General features: G+C 48.2%; 1 protein-coding gene across 6 annotated transcripts in view; it reads right to left on the bottom strand.

Moving 5' to 3' along the window:
• The window catches only part of ENOX2 (ecto-NOX disulfide-thiol exchanger 2), a 1,377,678-nt gene that overhangs the window by 1,156,504 nt on the left and 203,495 nt on the right, over window positions 1-17,679 (bottom strand). The window contains exon 1 of one of the 6 annotated variants that reach the window (XM_085607635.1): window positions 9,268-9,379. The exons of the other annotated variants lie outside the window; for them this stretch is intronic. The gene's annotated coding sequence lies outside the window, so the exon portion shown is untranslated. Of the gene's footprint in view, window positions 1-9,267; window positions 9,380-17,679 lie in introns of those variants that run through there. 6 annotated transcript variants of the gene reach the window in all.

Genomic DNA, 17,679 nt, shown 5'->3' with positions numbered 1-17,679 from the left:
TTTACAATTGTGCACATATTTGTAACCCAGTGCACTAAGTTGACTTAATTTTAAGGCTGTGTATAATTTCAGGGCAAGTTTAGATTGCAGTTGACATTTGATTTGTGTTTAACCTTCAATGTGGAATGTTTTCTTTCGTATTTTGCTTCCACTGCAGGTGTGGAAAAAGCCTCACTAGTCAGCATAGATAGGTTTTGCTTTATTTAAATATCAAGGTCTGAGAAGACGAAGTTTGGCAAGGAGAAATGTGGTTCTACCCTGGTCACAATCCTATCCCAAGCTGGAGGCCGTAGACACATAATACATATATACTGGGCGCTCCGGGCAGTGTCCTGTGAAGACACTTTGATTGGAAGGCCTATTTCAGTGAGAATGTTATGCACCCTTGCTGGATGAAGATTGGGTAAAAATACATGAGGCTGGCAGAGCAGTGTCCATAGACCCTTGTTTCAAATTTGTACAATATAACTTTATACACTTGGCCTATTTGTCCCCATAGTGGCTACACACTATTTATCCTAGCAGGTCCTCGGCATGCCCCAGATGCGGTCAAGGCAGGGCCGATTTTGTACACATGGTCTGGTGATCTACTGTTATAGCAGTATAATGGGCAGAGGTGCCATCTCACATTAAGTCGGCAACGGGACGGGAGGTACAGACCACAATTCAACAATGTCTTCTGGGCTTACTAATCCCGCCAAACAATTAAGCAGGCTCCTTGTGACTCTGGGCCTTGTGGGGGCCAAGAAGCACATCGAGATACGGTGGCTCAGTCCACGCCCCCCCTTCAATACAGAATTGGAGAAAGGATATGATAGAGTGGGCGGGGGCAGAAAAGGTACATACACCGTATATGAGGCGGGACGATAAGTTGCCTGACAATTTGCACGCCTAGGGGATGATGACTCCGACACTGGCTGCCCTGTAGGTGGGAGAGGAGGCAGGGCATTGAGGGTCTCTCATTCTGGTTAGGAGGGATGGTGGCAATGTTTAAGGGCAAAGGATGCTCACTGTGGCTCATGATATCAAGGTTCTAAAACTAGGTGAGATGATTAAGGACGTCCTCCCCCACTGTATGCCTAAACAGCAGTTACATCCGGCTTATATTATAGCTTGTTAGCACTGGTCAGAAGTAAATGTGTGGAAGCTACAGGGAGGGTGGGAATGGCAGCGGGGGAGTTTTGTGGGTAGTTATAGTTTTAATGCAAACGAAATGCTTTGCCACTATTGATTTAAGACTAGGGGATGGATGAAATATATTTGATAGTACGGTGAAAAGTTATCACGTATGGAGGGTGGTACTTGCACCAATTTTATATAACATGTGGATTTATGCTGACTATTGTGCGTGTCATCCCCTTCTCCGATATGGTTTGTAAATAATCATGGCTGTCTTCTTGTCTGTTGAAATGCTAATAATGTTTTTATTTAAAAAGGAGAAACTCGGTAACGAGCAATGAGTCGCGTTCTCACGGAGGAGGATAAGAAGGACGAATGAAGTTGCAACTTATCAATGTGGGAAAGAGGGTCACGTGGGATTATCTACCTTGACTGCAACTAATATCTTATGCTGTAACTTAGAGAGGGTCAGAGAGACATCTTAGAACTTCACAGAGAGCAGACCTATGCTTATGCTTTGTATGGCTTTATGCTATGTGACTCATACCTGGAATGCCTTCTAATGAAGACTCTGACGGCTGACACCTTTCTATTATATTTCCAAATCTCGGATGCTTTTAGTGGAGGTGTTCCTGTTAAGGTAAGGTAGCATAGGGAAAGGTAATGGCTAACTATTTCTTTCTTTTGAATATTAACTGACGCAATTTAATTCTCAGTTCTTTTTTCTCATTGCTTATATACTTAAACTAAACTAGCAATACTCTTTCTTTAGGCGATTGGGACACATTTTAATTGTTCGGTAGTTTGATACCGCTACGCTACAATTAGTTTACGTAAACCTATTTTTGCACTTATAATTAAACCTTACTAATCTTATATTCAGTTGTGGACTGGATTATTGAGTGACCAAATTTGATCAAACTATATTGAAAATATAAATTGTGATCAGGGCCGGACTGGGAACTGGAACCGGGCCTGGCAAACTGCTCGGCCGGCCCCCGGGAGGAGGGGGGGGGGGCTGTTTGCTAGGGCCCCTTTCGGCCAATTTTGTTACAGTGGGCTGATATTGCAGGTCCCCAGTAACAAAAATGGCCCCCAGGGGCCCAAAACTAGTCCCCACCCTGGCGGCCCACTGGAGAAACGCCCGGTGCCGGCTACTGCCAGTCTGGCCCTGATTGTGACTGAGTTCTCCCTCTTAGCCTCTCATGCAGCAGCAAAGACCATCTGGTTGAGAATACATGTTTAAGTGGGCCCAAGCTTTCTCAAAACCATGACACCTATTCCTTATTCAAGAAACCTCAGCCACAAATTTCTTCAATTGCATTAGGGTTAAACATAATGAAAAGCCCACCATCTTCTTGAAAACATAGCATCAACACTATTGTTTTATACATTTTATAATGTAGTATAAAGTTAGGATTTTTCTCAGTTTAGAAACTGAGAAAAATTCTAACTTTAAGACTTTCGGTATTCACAGAAGGCATTTAGGAGTACTAAAGTTAGGAGTCCTAACTTCTGTGAATACCGAAATGAGTAAGTGCCTTCTGTGAATACCAAAATGAGTAAGTACCTTCTGTGAATACCAAAATGGTACTAAGTTTACTATTTTGTCTTAAGTTAGTTCTGTGAATCTGTCCCCATGTCTTTCTTTTCTAAGTACTGTGAACAGTTGAATGGTAATCAATTTACTGACCTTGGATGAAAAAAAGACTCAGTTGGTCTTCTCGGTGTTCAAACCTGTCACACACATCGCACTGCTGATGTTAGTGGCAAACATTTGAGTACTGTATTTGCACGGTAAAATAATTAACTAAGCAAGCATCCTATAGAAACCGGTCATTTTTTTTTACCGGGTGAGGATGGGTGGTGCTAATGGATGGGTTTAGGAGTCCTAAAGTTAGGAGTCCTAACTTCTGTGAATACCGAAATGAGTAAGTGCCTTCTGTGAATACCAAAATGAGTAAGTGCCTTCTGTGAATACCAAAATGGTAGTAAGTTTAGGATTTTGTCTTAACCTCTTGAGTGCCCATGACGAGATGGTCTCGTCATGGGCCGCGGTTGCGCTGTGCCCATGACAAGACTATCTCGTCATGAACCCCGCCCGCTAATGAAAGGGGCGGCACAGGGCGGGGAAAGGGCGGGGCACTCAAGGGGTTAAGTTAGTTCTGTGAATCGGGCCCATGGGGCATAAAGTGCTGAAAACACTGCCCTCTGGAAATAACATGGCACAACTGTACCACAGGCTCAGGTGGTGTTGAGAATGGGTAGAATGCTCACAGAATCTGTTTGCACAGGGAGACTGATTGCCTGATTTAGTGATGTGTCCAGACAACATTGGTTGGATCTCTAAAGTGAAAAATGGAAAACCCAAGACAGGAAAGAAGTCTATCAGGGGGTCCCAATTCGGAAAACTAGACGATGAAGAGTCACCAGATCAGAAACGAATTCTCTTGCAGCAAACTCCCAAGAGCATGCCACATAAGCAGGTCTCAGGAGAGTCAGACTGGCGGGCAATGTTCAAGAAGACATGCTAACCTCCAGTACAATAACACTGATACTCTGTATAGTAGGATCTACAGGTTGATGATGAAAGCGTGTGGGTGAGGTTGACATAGGAGAGGGAGCAGCGAAGAGGCCCCACACTGAAAGTCTCCTGCCACAATGCCAGGAGGAGGATGCAGCTCCCTTGATGGTCTCGAGGAGTAGGCCCATGGGCATTAGAGGGAAGATTTACTTGGCATGGTAGCGCAGATGGCAAAAGGATTGCAGCCAAATTCCCTGGAGCAAACCGGGAGACCAAAGAAATTCTTACACAGACCCCCTACCATAGTTCAGTTGTTCTAAGAGAGGTCATTGGGCGAACTTGGATGATCTCCACTTGAAAGGAAGTAGTGCACATGGAACGTGTTTCTTCGAAAGTTGGGAAAATTGTTGGCTGCAGTCTTGGAAAGGTTTCCCTTAAGAAAAATTACAGTCAGTAGTTAATTTGGAAGGAATTTTGTGTGCTCTTTGGATAAAACTTTATGGGAAAGATTTTGTCAGTGCCTTACAAAAAGGAGAGAGACGCTCAGTGTGTGGGCTATTTTCTACGGTCCTGAGTGAATCAGAGGCTGCTCAATGCTTGGTGATGATGTTCTATTTTGTTGGTTAGTTATGCCACATCACAACAGTAATTGCACCAATTTCACCATTACTCCTATAGTGAGAAGTTCATATCTCCTTTGGTATGTTAATAATGGACAGGTCTGTCCAGAGGCTCAACTAGAGCCAAATTTTGGAGGGGGTGGGGGGGGGGGGGGGGTTGAAGGCTACTAAAAATTACGGGGGAGGGGGGCTTACTCTTCCACCAATATGCAGAGTGGAGATGCAGGGGCTCTGATAAGGGGTGAAAAATAACAGAGCCTCATTAACAAGCAAATGGTCGTTTAAAGACCTGAGAAGTACTCGGGTGTGGCTGTGTGGGTGCCCAGGAAGCTGCCTAAGCTCACTTCCACACACAACGGGTGGGGGGAGTGGGCTACAGCCCTTTGAGCCCAATGGGCGTTGCGCGCCTTGGTCTGTCCACCTTCGGTCGGGTATCTTTAACGTGCAAGAATAATATACAGAATCAAATAAAGATTTCAATGGCGGTGATGTGAGTTGACAGACACTTTTTTATTTCCAATACTCTTATTTCCCAGTATGAGGGGTATTTCACTGCATATCCAACAAGTTACAGTCTACATCAGTGGTAACATGGAGGTAGTGCAATTCTCAGTCCAACACAGCTTCCATCAGAATCCAGCCTTCGGTGTCTCATCCAAATTCCCCACTCAAACAGCTCGGATCTGAGCCCTTGCCCCCTCTTGTAGTCTGCCTCTCCAAAACATTGCTCGGAAACAGAAAAGAGAGAGAGCTTCCATCAGGATCCAACCTCTAGTGTATCTTTAACAAGGGCTAACTGCTCCATAATGGTGGCTCTGGCACAACGGTGCTCCTGCTCGGACTATTCTGGCACTTCTTGATAAAAGTCCAGATAGCCCTGTCGTAATGGTCTTGAAAATAAGGAGCTTGTTCAGTACCTTGGGTTGAGGTGGAGTGCCTTGGGTGCGGGAGTCGTGCCCAAATATGGGTAGTTGTATTGTGCCTCAAGCCCCAGACCGAATTACGTCCTTTTAAAAAATAACCCCCACCCCCCAAAAAAAACTTTCTCCAGGTTCTGCTGCACGGATGGTGGGCCCAAGATAATTTTTTAATATTGCCTCAATTACCCCCCTCCACCCGGGGCCTGCCATGCCCATGGGCGGCAGCAGGCATGAATTATTTATTTTTTTGCCCCAAAAAAAACTTGACCTCCCCCTCCGGGTCCCACCAGATGTTACACAGGCAGAGGGGCCCAAATTATGTTTTTTTAATGTTGTTAATCCCTAGGGTCTGCTACGTGCCCTACAAGCTGCAGGGCCCAAGTTCTGTTTTTGTTGTTTGTTTGTTTTTTACCAGTATTGCCTCCCAGGGCCCGCCGCATGAGCAACAAGCGACAGGCACAAATTCTGCTGCACCCCTCATCCTTATTACCCCCACAACCCTCAGCAGTCACACCATACACGAGCCCCCTATTTTCAGGCCAGGGATGATGGGGCAGGAGGGGGAGGAGGGGTAGAGCTACAGAGGAAGCAGAGACCAACCTGCAGCCCTGTGCCGGCAAGATGCAACGTACCTGCTCTTTGGTGTCCAGGTCGGAAAAGCAGCAGTTGTTTTATTCCTGTCTTCTTCTTTCTGCCCTCTCTCTTCTCCTCTTCTCTTCTGTTCTTCTGTCTTGCTCTCGGGAGCAGCAGACTGGCGCCAGGAAGCTCCAGGGGGGTGTGAGGCAGCAGCAGGCACGTGAGTAAATGATCAAACACCTCACCTGCCAGCTGCTGACCCTCCTTTTATTAGGTCTCGCCTGAGCCAGCGCTTTAGCGCTGCTCTCGCGAGAGCTTTTGTAAAAGGGGATTTGGAAGTGCAAACGAGTGCTTTCAGGCCGCCAAATACAGTGCATGTGCGCCGGGCGCGCGCACCATTTGGCAGCCTGCCTGATCATTTCGCGGCCGCTTTGATGTTCTCAGTGAGCCGCGCGGCCACTGAGAACATCAAAGCGGCCGCGAAAGTGCACACCATTTGCCACCCCCTCCCTTATCCCACTTCCTGCTTGTCTGTGTTTGCTAAACTACTTTCAATACAGAGTGAGAGCGCACCAGCACAGCTCTTCCTTCCAAGAGGGGAACCCTCCTGTACTCGCATTTCTGCTTTGCTTCTCGGTCTCCTTTTTCTGCATGTTGGAATAACAGCCACTTTGCAGCTTGAAAATTCCTACTTTGACGCCTCTCATTCAATTTCCCTTTCCTCCATAGCTCTGCTTTCCCAGGCCTCATTTCTCTTTGGCGTCCTAGCTCTCAGTTACTTACTGTACCCACGCTTCTCTGTGCCCTTCTTTCACGCCAACGCTCCTCTAATCTTTTTCTCCTCAGTTCAGGGGCTGTTCTCCTTCTGGCTCACCTTCCCAGCTCCCCACCCAGCACTGCCCTTTCCCCTCCGGCTTGCTTTCTTCTCCGACGACCATCCCTGTCATTCTGCGCCAGGACATGTCATGCAGCAGCCGGTGTTGGTGGCAGGCCCTGGCCTGGTTGCAGACGGCCTGCCTGTTTATGAGCTTCGTGGCCTGCGATGATGCGCTGCTCAGTGCTTGAGGTCTGCCGACTTCATAGCTCTACCACAGCACCTTCCTGGACGGCAGCAAGTTCGACTCCCTGTGAGATGGGGAGGCGGACAGGCTTGTTAAATGACTGTTCACCAGGCACCTGGATGTCACAAACGTAATCTCACATTTGGCTTTTTCACATGCTTGCCAGTCAGCCCAAGCCTCCTTAGACTCCAAAACGCCTCGCTAGTTTAACTTCAGTTTCCATGATACTGCAAATGCCTCGAATCTCCCTAGAAGAGATTCAGTTAATCCAGTACCTAACCCTGAAATGAATACGAATTTATAATCTGACTTACTGAGCTGCGTCACAGTGCAAGGGTAAGGACTCAATTAGATGTGTAAATCGTTCCCACAGAATCATTCCAGCTATAGTTTGAAGCTGTTAAAACCAACAGGACCTCCCCACTAATACTTTTGCTGCGACATACTGAGCCCACCCCTAATTTCTCTGCCCCCTTATCACCTCATACTCCTGCGCTTCCTGACCGTAGTTAGTCATCAGATAATCATTCATTGATTACAAGCTGCGCACAAACTAAAAAGAACATTGAAAACACTTGTTCTGAAATTTAACGACAAACCAGTTCTCGTTGAATTAATTCAAATCTTGAAACACGTTCACCCAAACAGACTGTCCGCTTCATGGACCCCTCATAAAAACTCACTTTAACACACCCCACCCAACAGCCAGACTCCTAGGACCTCTTTCGCAATCACTCACATAAATCTCACTTATTAAAATTACAGACGTTTTGTCATTTTAGGTGCTCATGGGGGTACAGCACGCTTCATTTTGCATATGTATTGTTTTAGTTGTTCCGCCCTCCCTCCCGTTGTCCGTGCCTTCTCCCCCCCCCCCCCCCCCCAACCCCTCCCTCCTATTGTCCGTGTTGCCTACCATTTGTAATGCACTAGGTCTCGCATTTACGCGAGTCTGAGCTATTGGCATTGTAAATGACAAAGCCTTTTATTTATGTTTGGGTTTTTAAAACATAAATAAAACGCAGTGTCATTTACAATGTCAATAGCTTAAACTCGCGTAAATGCGAGACCTATTGCATTGCAAATGCTTGTTTAGCTCCTCGGCTAACGCGGGACCAATAAAAGGAAGGTGTCGCATTCTTCAAAGAAAGCTGCAGGCACGTTTATAAAAAGCGCAGCCTTTTTTTTTTAGAAAACTGACAATTTTGCGTTTTTGGGCAAAACGCTGAATCCTGGAAGGTTACTTATAAGTCAAAGTAACCACTCGATGAGGAACTGCAGCTTCAGAGAGCACATAGTTCTGGCAGCATTTTGACGACATCAGTTACTGAAATAAATTAACGTGTGAAACAAAACACACAACCTGTTGTCTAAAATGTGCACCCGGAGACAGAAACTGTCCGGGCTTGAAAATAATGATTTTAACTAAATATTATTGTGCTTCCCTGCATCCCTCCAAACACACACAATCGAAAGGAGTGACATAATTAGACATAATTAAGTCAGAGACATAATAAGCTGTTTATGGGGTTGGGGGTCCGATTCACAGAGAAACATCTCACCTAGTCATGCGTCAGCATCACTCACTAACGCTAAACATCCCAGAGTATCTTTTTGATGACGTTTTTTGGGTTTTCAGGCCAATTGCGACATCAGCTTGATAAAAAAAGGCCAGGCCATTTGGTCGCTTAGACCTATTGTGACGTACTTCGCTGAACGAGATAAGCTGAGACATCTTTTGATGCCACAATCAACTGGTCTCAAAACCTCCGTCTCCTACTCGCATGCCTGCTGCTGCCTCACATCCTCCTGGAGCTTCCGGGCGCCAGTCTGCTGCTCTCGAGAGCAAGACAGAAGTACCGCAAAACGCTAGCACTGCCTTTATTTGCATCTTTTAAAATTACCTAAACTACGGATTCCCTATTGTTGTGCCAGTCTCAACAAAAGTTGTGGCTGATTTTCTAATATTACCGGTTTTAAAAGCACTTTTACTGCACGTCAGTGAAGGAATCAGAACCCCTCACATTGGATCTTAAGCTCCATCGAGGGGAATTCGTGTTATTTTTAGAATAATATCTTCTGTGCCTTCTTTCTTTTAGACACAGCCCGCACCCTACAGCTAGGATAATACATCCCCAGCCGGTTACCGGGCCTATGAGCCGAGATGATAAGGACCAGCGACAGAACCCTGCAGGACCGGCTGCCACTCACCGGCACATGATCCCTTCTGAAGTCTGAGAAAAGGAGACGAAAATCTCAAGCAAAATCGACTTTCTTTCGTCCCCTCTCCCGAGTACAGCTGTGCCCTCCAGGTCTGCCCTGTGCAGTTCAAGCGAGACTCAATGCGGGAGGATAAAAGCATCGCGGCGTCTGCCTGACATCTAAACCGCGGGGCCACGGGGCGCGCGCGCAGCTCTGCTTGTTGTACTGGCATCTCCAAGACCCACCTCACCCGGCTGCTGCCTCAGCCTCAAGCACGTCAAGAGGCAGCGAAAGCCAGAAGAAAGAAGGCACTTCAAACAGGAGGCTAAAAATACAGCAAGCCTTGCAAGCAGCAACGAGAGAGAGCCTTGGGAAGAAGATGGCAGCCGTCCCTTCACCAACACGCGTCACAGGAGGACTGACAGGATATATGTTGGCCAGAATGGCTGCGGATAGCAAAGGTACAGGAGCCAGCAAGATCCGACTTATGGTGGGATGCAAGCAGTGGTCGAAGTGGGGAAAAAAAGTAGGGGAACTGTGGGCGTGGAATCAGAGGGCGGGAATAACCCGAGGATGGGGTCAGTGGGCGGAGTTAGAGGTGTGGCCAGGATGCACAAAACATCCCAATCTTTAGTATTTGTTTGGCCTTTCACTGACCAGATACAGCTTATTATGTTATTTAATTCAACCAATGGATACACATGATTATTTAACGATTAATATGGGTTATTGACATTAAAACAAATTCACAAAGTGGGATATGTTTCTAATCACAGAATGTCCCAAATATGCTTAAAAGTGGAAGCACAAGCCATTTGTTTTCCGACCCATGGAGTTTGTCGTCAGCAATATACACAGAGACAATCAATCATACGTGTGTAAATCACTGTATAGGAAATGTTACACAAGACAAAGGACTACAAGGTGTAGAAGTCACAGGACAACCATATTAGTAGGCAGTATAGTTTAATGGTGATTGATCTGGAGAAACACAAACTCTAAATTTAAAACTTAATACCATGATTGGGGTGCTCTTTAACAATCAGAATTGATTTCTATCCAAATGATTTTTTTTTGCAACATTAGGATAATTAAAGGCTTAGGGGAAAAAAACATAAAGCTCTAGTTTATACCTTGCAGTTTGTATGCAGCTCTTAGATGAAAGTTAATAGCTCACTGTTCTTTGTTAGGATTTTAACTTATAAACTGCAAGTAGCAAAAGGATCTTACTGACAAAAGCAGTAACCGACTGACCTTTTTACAATATGTGCACTTTGTGATGGGCATGGTACATTTTCTTTGCAGCAGGCACATTAACCCTCTGAGCTATCTTTCCATGAGTCAAAACTTCCACTAGACAAAACTCCGATCTCGCTCTAGGAAGAAGTTTATTCACCGGAGTTATCATGACATTTTATTATTGCCGAAAATTGCTGTAGGCCAGGAAGGAGACAGCAAGTGCTTTGAAAACCATAATTTACAACGCCCCCACTCAAAGTCAGCACTCATTGCAGTCAAACCGGTCGCACCGCCCTGGAGCCAGCTCTTCTCAGGGGTCCTGTGACCTCAGTGACAGAGTCACTGTTGCTCTAAGGTCTGCTACTTCGTAGGCCTGCCCGCAAGACTGGAGGTGAACTTCAGTATGGATTGTGGTGGGCAACCCTTCAAGGTGAACCCACACTTGCCACTGCTAGGGGTCCACCTGCTGGTGCTAAGACACCAGGTCTTTTCCGGTTTTGCTGGGCCTTCTTAGGTCTAGCATGGGAATGTGCTCCCTCAGGAGAATGGTCTGGGGGACGATTCATGAAGGCTGAACCTGGTTCCCTAGTTCTAAATTCGGCAGCTCTGCCCCCAGTGCTACATCCGCTCCCTCACTGAACACCATACTGCCCCACTGAGAGAAATTCACACTGTCTTCAACTACAATCCAATTTGACCTGCTATAAACAACTGGATGCGACTCAATTCAAATTACGCACTCGGCAAGAGCAAAATGCTGCCTAAAGGAAAAAGTAACAACCTACTGGAAAAAGCAAACACTCATAGGGAATGAAAGATTAAATAAAGCATGTGAAATGTAAGCAGGAACAACATGGTGAACTTAACGCTTTTACAGTCATTATGCCGAAATCAAGGAGTATTTTTCCCTGAAAACTACAGGCCCAGAAAGGACCCATTTCAATGTCCATATGCTTACAAAACGTAAGCAGTATGGTTTAAAAAGACCACATTCGTGAACACAAAGCCGCCGTACACATTTTGTTTTCCAATCCACCCATTAACCAGGTATTGCAGTACCTCCAGGTTTGGCGCACTTTCCCACCGGGGGAAACAGGGCTTCACTGGCAAACTCGGTAAAGTGACGCTAATGTTTTTGGGGTTTGAATAAAACCAATCTGGCCACTTTAAGAACACTCCGTTTTGGTTTATTTATTGATTTTTCATATTTTGAACCTTTTATTTCCGAGGCTGCACTTTGGAATAGAAAAAATGTCAAAACGGCATTTCCAGCAAAAGTGGTTTTCTTTTTTGCATCCATTTCACAGGGGAACAAATGAACGACAGGAAGAAAGAGGGTGAGAACCATTTCTTGAGTCATGGTTTTCGGTAAGTGAGGAGGAGTTAGACAGAGGGAATAAGAGTAAGAAAGAGTGGGGGATGTGGGGGGGGCAGCTGCCAGCGACTGAGCAGAAGGGGACACCTTTCTTGTCTCGTCTGGGCAGGAAGCAAGAGACGGAAACCTTTTCCTTCTCTGCTCCCCGCCCATCCCCGAACAGCCACTAATGATGAGCCCTCTCTGCAGGCCTTGGATATTGCTTACGTCCACGCATGTTCAAAATAAAAAAAGTAGGGGAACGGACTCTATAGAATTAAAGAAGTAGGGGCACACCGTGCCCTGCCGTTCCCGCCCACTTCGACCACTGGATGCAAGGAGTCCGTTCAGGACAGGGACAAGAGTCCACATGGCCCGAAATGAAATGTGAATTAAGGTGGAGGGGAAAGGATACCAGGGGTAAACCTATGCACATTGGGCGTGGCCGAATAGGGCAAATTCAGGGCATGAAACGCCAACTCTGTAAGTCTCACTTGCTTCATCTCATCCCCCGTGCTGAATGGCTGATAATATTGGTTAGGGGAAAAAGCTTCCACCTTCTTCATATCACTTGGAAAAGATACTTTGTACATCCAAATCAAGCCTCCCTCAGGCTGCAAGCAAAACAAAGTCGCTGATTGAGTGGACTTAGAAATATCACAGGCCAACTCCTTAGCACCACTGCAAGACCTCAACAGATGTGGGTATTCCAAGCACTGCTCCCACAATGGTTACCACTAAGGCAGATAGGTGGCGCGAGGTAAGGAAGACAACAGTGCCTGGAGGAGTAACAAACAATAATCATGTGTGTGAGGTTCTCCATCACAGTTTGTCACATAGATGAAAGGCAGAGGCAGCCCAGTTGGGATTTGGACTTATGTCCTGAAAATGACAGCGCTTTTACCAACAACTTCTTAATTCACTTCTCTATCTTACCAGCTACTCAATCCGATTCCTTAAGACACTGTTTGAGAGGCTTCATTGCTCAAAGAGAAACCGAGGAGGCAAGACTCCTCACTTGTCAATTATGTACATTTTAAAGTGAATGATAATAAATGTAGCTTACACTTATTAAAAAAAATACAGTTTGAGGTATTACTGGCTGAACACACACGCAGTCAATATAGCTCTGCATTATTTCAACCACATCCTGGTTCCCTGGATAAGGGCTGAGCTGACAGCCCACAGCCCACAGCCCTCATGTCAGATGCGCTTGATAAACCAGAGCCAGATTGGACAGAGTGCTCTTGTGAAGGGAAAAAGGCTTTGGCAGGGAGAAGAGAATATGGAGGGGACAGCGAGCCCATTATGGTTAGACGGAGGATTAGGACAATGATGGCCAATATCAGGTGTCAGATGTTTTTGCTCATTTTATCTGGAAAGGTGCACCCTGGAAGAAGATTCTGCACAAAGCAAACCATTTATGTCTGTCAAGAATTAAAAGCAATTTGTTTCTATAATGACATCTTTGGTGTATACAAAACCTCTGCGATTTCTCACCCTATAAATACTCCTTCCAGGCTTTATACTGGGCCAAAAGAGCAAGTTACTTACCTTCGGTAACGATATATCTGTAAGAAACATTAGTAGTAATAAGATTCCTTACCTTAGAATCACCCCCAGGCGTCAGACTGGATCTGGAAAGTTTTCGGCAGCAGTACCCCTGCGCGTCGGTAGGTGGCGTCGTGCGGCTCCGCATCCGTCTTTGGCGTTGTGGTCGCCGAGATGACGTCGCGGGCGCTACTTAGATGTCGCCCACGCGTGCAGACATCAGTTCTGTACACGACTTTCCACGCCAGGAAAGCAGAGCCATGCAAGATACTGACCACTGGTGCATTGAAACTAGGGCCCTGAAAGGGAAGACCTTAACCCTAGAAATCAGTTCGCAGAACGGGGAGGATGAGTTTGGCGGTAAGGAATCTATCACTACTAATGTTTTTTACAGATATATCGTTACCAAAGGTAAGTAACTTGTTCATCTGAAAGAAACACTGGGATAGATTCCTTACCTTAGAATAGCTACCCCAGCAACACCAACCCCGGTGGTGGGTCTGCGAACCAAGATCACACCAGGAAGTCCTGGAGAACAGAACGGCCAAGGAAGCTGTCTCTCTGGTCTTGGCTGTCCAGGCAGTAATGCTTAATAAACGTGTGCAGCAAGGCCCACGTGGCTGCCCGACAAATGTCTTGCAGGGGGACACCACGTCCCAATGCAGTAGTGGCTGCAGTTGCCCTAGTGGAATTAGCACACAGTCCCACCGGAGGCTCTTTTTTAGCAAAAGAGTAACAGGCCTTGATACACAAGATGACCCAGCAGGAGATAGTCCTTTTGTGTACCGCCCGACTTTTTTTGGTGCCAACGTAGCCAACAAAGAGTTGGTCATCCACCCGGAACTGCTGTGTGAGGTTGAGATAAAATGAGAGCGCACGTTTTGGGTCCAGACGGTGGAGCCTCTCTTCCTCTCTGGAAGGATGCGGAGGCGGAAAGAAGGTGGGCAAGGTAATGGTCTGCCCAATGTGAAAGGCCGTAACAACTTTTGGCAAAAAGGAAGGACGGGGCTTGGGCACAACCTTGTCCGGATGGACCGACAGAAAAGGAGGCTTACGAGAAAGAGCCTGGAGCTCACTCACTCACCTAGCGGAAGTGATGGCAACCAGGAAGGCAGTCTTCAAGGTCAAGAGATGAAGAGGACAGTTGTGAAGGGGCTCGAAAGGAGAACACATGAGATAAGTAAGAACCAGATTCAAGTCCCACTGTGGCATCACAAATGGAATAGGAGGGAAAAGGTGTGTAATACCTTTGAGAAATCTATTTACAACCAGGGACTTGAAAAGAGAGGGCTGATCAGGGAGCCTGAGAAAGGCCGAAATGGCAGAAAGATAACCTTTGATAGTGCCCAAAGCAGAGCCCTGACGGGCCAAAGATACAAGGAACAAACGGACCTCAGAAAGGGGATCCACAGCCTTTGCTGTGCACCATGCCATACATTTGTTCCACCTGCAGGCATATACCACCTTAGTGGAGGGACGCCTGGCTGCCAGAATGACATCATAAACTTCAGGAGGCAAGTCGAAAGGAATCAACTTCCGCCGCTCAATCTCCAAGCACAGAGGTGGAGGCTGAACAGGTTCGGGTGGAGGACCGTCCCCTACTGCTGCAATAGAAGATCCTCCCGAAGAGGCAGTCGGATCAGGGGATCGATGCCCATATTGAGTAGCTCGGGATACCAAAGTCTTCGAGCCCAGTCTGGGGCCACAAGGAAGACTTGAGCCCGGTCGTGCCTGATGATCTTCAGCACTCTGGGCTGAAGTGGTATAGGCGGAAAGGCGTACAACAGACCGCAACTCCACTTGCGACAAAAAGCGTCGCCGAGCGAGTGCCGACTTGGAAATTCCAACGTGCAGAACTGAGGACATTGCGCATTCTCTTCGGTGGCGAATAGAGCTAACAAAGGCTCTCCCCATTGCTGAAAGAGACCTTGCGCCACCTCCGAGTGAAGACGCCATTCGTGATCCATCATGCACCTGCAGCTGAGTTCGTCCACCCTGGCGTTCAGAGAACCCGCCAGGAGTTGAACCACCAGGAAAATGCCCTGATGTTCCAGCCATGTCCAGAGGCGTAGAGCCTCCTGACAGAGGGTCCACGACCCCACCCGCCTTGCTTGTTGCAGTACCACATGGCGGTGGTGTTGTCTGTGAACACCTGCACTACTCTCCCCTTAACAGAGGGAAGGAATGCCTTCAGTGCAAGACGGATCGCCCGAAGCTCCAGAAGGTTGATATGGAGCTTGGACTCCGCTGGAGACCAGAGGCCTCTGATGTCTGCCTCTCCCATGTGGCCACCCCATCCCAGGAGGGACGCATCCGTCACCACTGTAAACTCCAGTTGGGGAAGGGAGAGGGATCAGCCGTCGACCCAATGCCGGTCCGTGAGCCACCAATGCAACTGTCGTGCAGTGCTCTCCGAGATCTGGATGTGATCGAACAGGTTCCCCTGATGCTGTCCCCACTGGAACTTCAGGTCCCACAGCAGAGCCCATATATGCCATCTGGCATGATCGATCAGCAGGAGCCCATGAGGCCCAGCAGCCTCAGGGTCATTCTGACTGAAACCAAGGACAAGGGCTGAAAGATCGGAAACAGAGCCCGAATATCCCGGACTCGCTGTTCGGGAGGATAGACCCCAAACTGCGCTGTGTCCAGAACCGCTCGATGAAGAGGAGCTTCTGAGAGGGAATCAGGTGTGACTTTGGCACGTTGATGGAGAACCCCAGCAAATGCAGGAGGTCGGCCGTAGTCTGGAAGTGGGAGACGACTGTCTGGGGCGAGCCCGCCTTCAACAACCAGTCGTCGAGATAGGGGAAGACTGAAACCCCTGATCTGCGTAGATGAGTTGCGGCCACCGTCATCACTTTTGTGAACACCCGAGGGGCTCTGGTAAGGCCAAAAGGGAGCACGGTGAACTGAAAGTGCTCTTGGCCTACCGTGAACCGCAGGTAAGACCGGTGGGCCCGCAGGACTGGGATGTGGAAGTAAGCATCCTGCAAGTCCAGCGCTACCATCCAGTCTTGTGGATCGAGAGCAGACAAGACCTGAGCCAAAGTGAGCATCTTGAACTTCTCTTTGCGGAGGAAGCGATTGACGTTCCGGAGGTCTAAAGATAGGACGCAGGCCCTTGTCCTTCTTTGGCACCAGAAAGTAGTGGGAATAGCAACCACAACCTACTTCTGGCGTCGGAACGCGCTCGATGGCCCCCTTGGCCAAGAGGGCCGCAACATCCTGCTGAAGAAGCACCAAGTGATCCCCCGACATGTGGTGGTACTGAGGTGGCATGGCTGGAGGGGTAGTCTAAAAGGGGAGGGAGTAACCCCTTCGGACTATCTCTAAAACCCACCTGTCCGATGTGATGGTGCGTCAATGGGGGAGGTGATGGCGAAGCCTGCCGCCCACTGGCGTTTGATGGGCCTGAAAGTTCGGACTAGGAAGGTTTGGCGGCAGTGGTGGCCAGGGTGGAGGTGGACTGACCCGCCCGCTGGCCCCTTGGTCCGCCACGGCGGAACCCACGGCCGCGCTGGGATGGTTGCTGCGCAGGCTTGTGGCTTTGTTGCGAATGCTGCGGTGCGCCCCTTTCGGTGCCAAGAAAGGAGCAAAAAGCAGAAGGCGGAGGAGGGCGGACTGCAGAGAGTCCCAAGGACTTGGCCATAGCCCGTGAGTCCATGAACCGCTCCAACGCGCGTTCTGCTTTGTCGCCGAAGAGGCGATGGCCATCAAAGGGCATGTCCATAAGCGTGTTTTGGACATCCCCCGAATAACCAGTTGTCTTCAACCAGGCGTGGCATCTGAACGCCACCGTCGTTGCAATCGATCTGCCCAGTGAGTGGGCGGTGTCTAGGCCACAATGAATCATGAACTTAGCTGCGTCTCTCTCCTCTGCAACAGCCTGGGAGAGAGCTGTCCGTGCCTCCTCCGGACACTGAGGCAGCACTTGCGACACTGTATCCCACAGAGAGTGGAAATAACGGCCCAAGAGGCATGCGGTGTTCACGGACCGCAGCGCAGAACTGACAGAAGAAAAAATCTTCTCAAACCGATCCAGTTTCTTGGATTCCTTATCCGGTGGTGCGGAAGGGAAGGCGGTCGGGGAAGCAGAGGCTTGGACAACCAAGCTCTCAGGGGTGGGGTGTTGAGAGAGGGAAATGGGGTCACCCGGAGGCGGGCGATGGCGTCGGGCCATGTTCCTATCCACATGAGCCCCTGTGGTAAGCCTGGACCAGGTGCCCAAAAGAACGTCAGAAAGTGCTTCATTGAAGGGAAGCAGCGGCTCCGCAGAAGTAGCTTCTGGCTGAAGCACTTCTGTCAGGAGGTTAGTCCTGACGGCCACAGTAGGGAGCACGAGGTGTGGGGCTTCGGCCGCCCAATGCAACATCACAGCGTAACTAGCACCCTCCTCCGTAGCAACGGTAGGAGGAGACAGCATGCCAAGGTCTGGTGAGGTATCCAGACCACTGGCTTCCCCAAACTCCTCTGCCCAGTCCCGTTCATACTCGAAAACAGCTGCGAGAGG

This window comes from Triturus cristatus, chromosome 5_2 (genome assembly GCF_964204655.1).
Source record: "Triturus cristatus chromosome 5_2, aTriCri1.1, whole genome shotgun sequence".
NCBI lineage: Eukaryota > Metazoa > Chordata > Amphibia > Caudata > Salamandridae > Triturus > Triturus cristatus.
The sequence above is the reverse complement of the archived record's forward strand: the minus strand, read 5'-3'. Positions and strand labels throughout refer to the sequence as shown.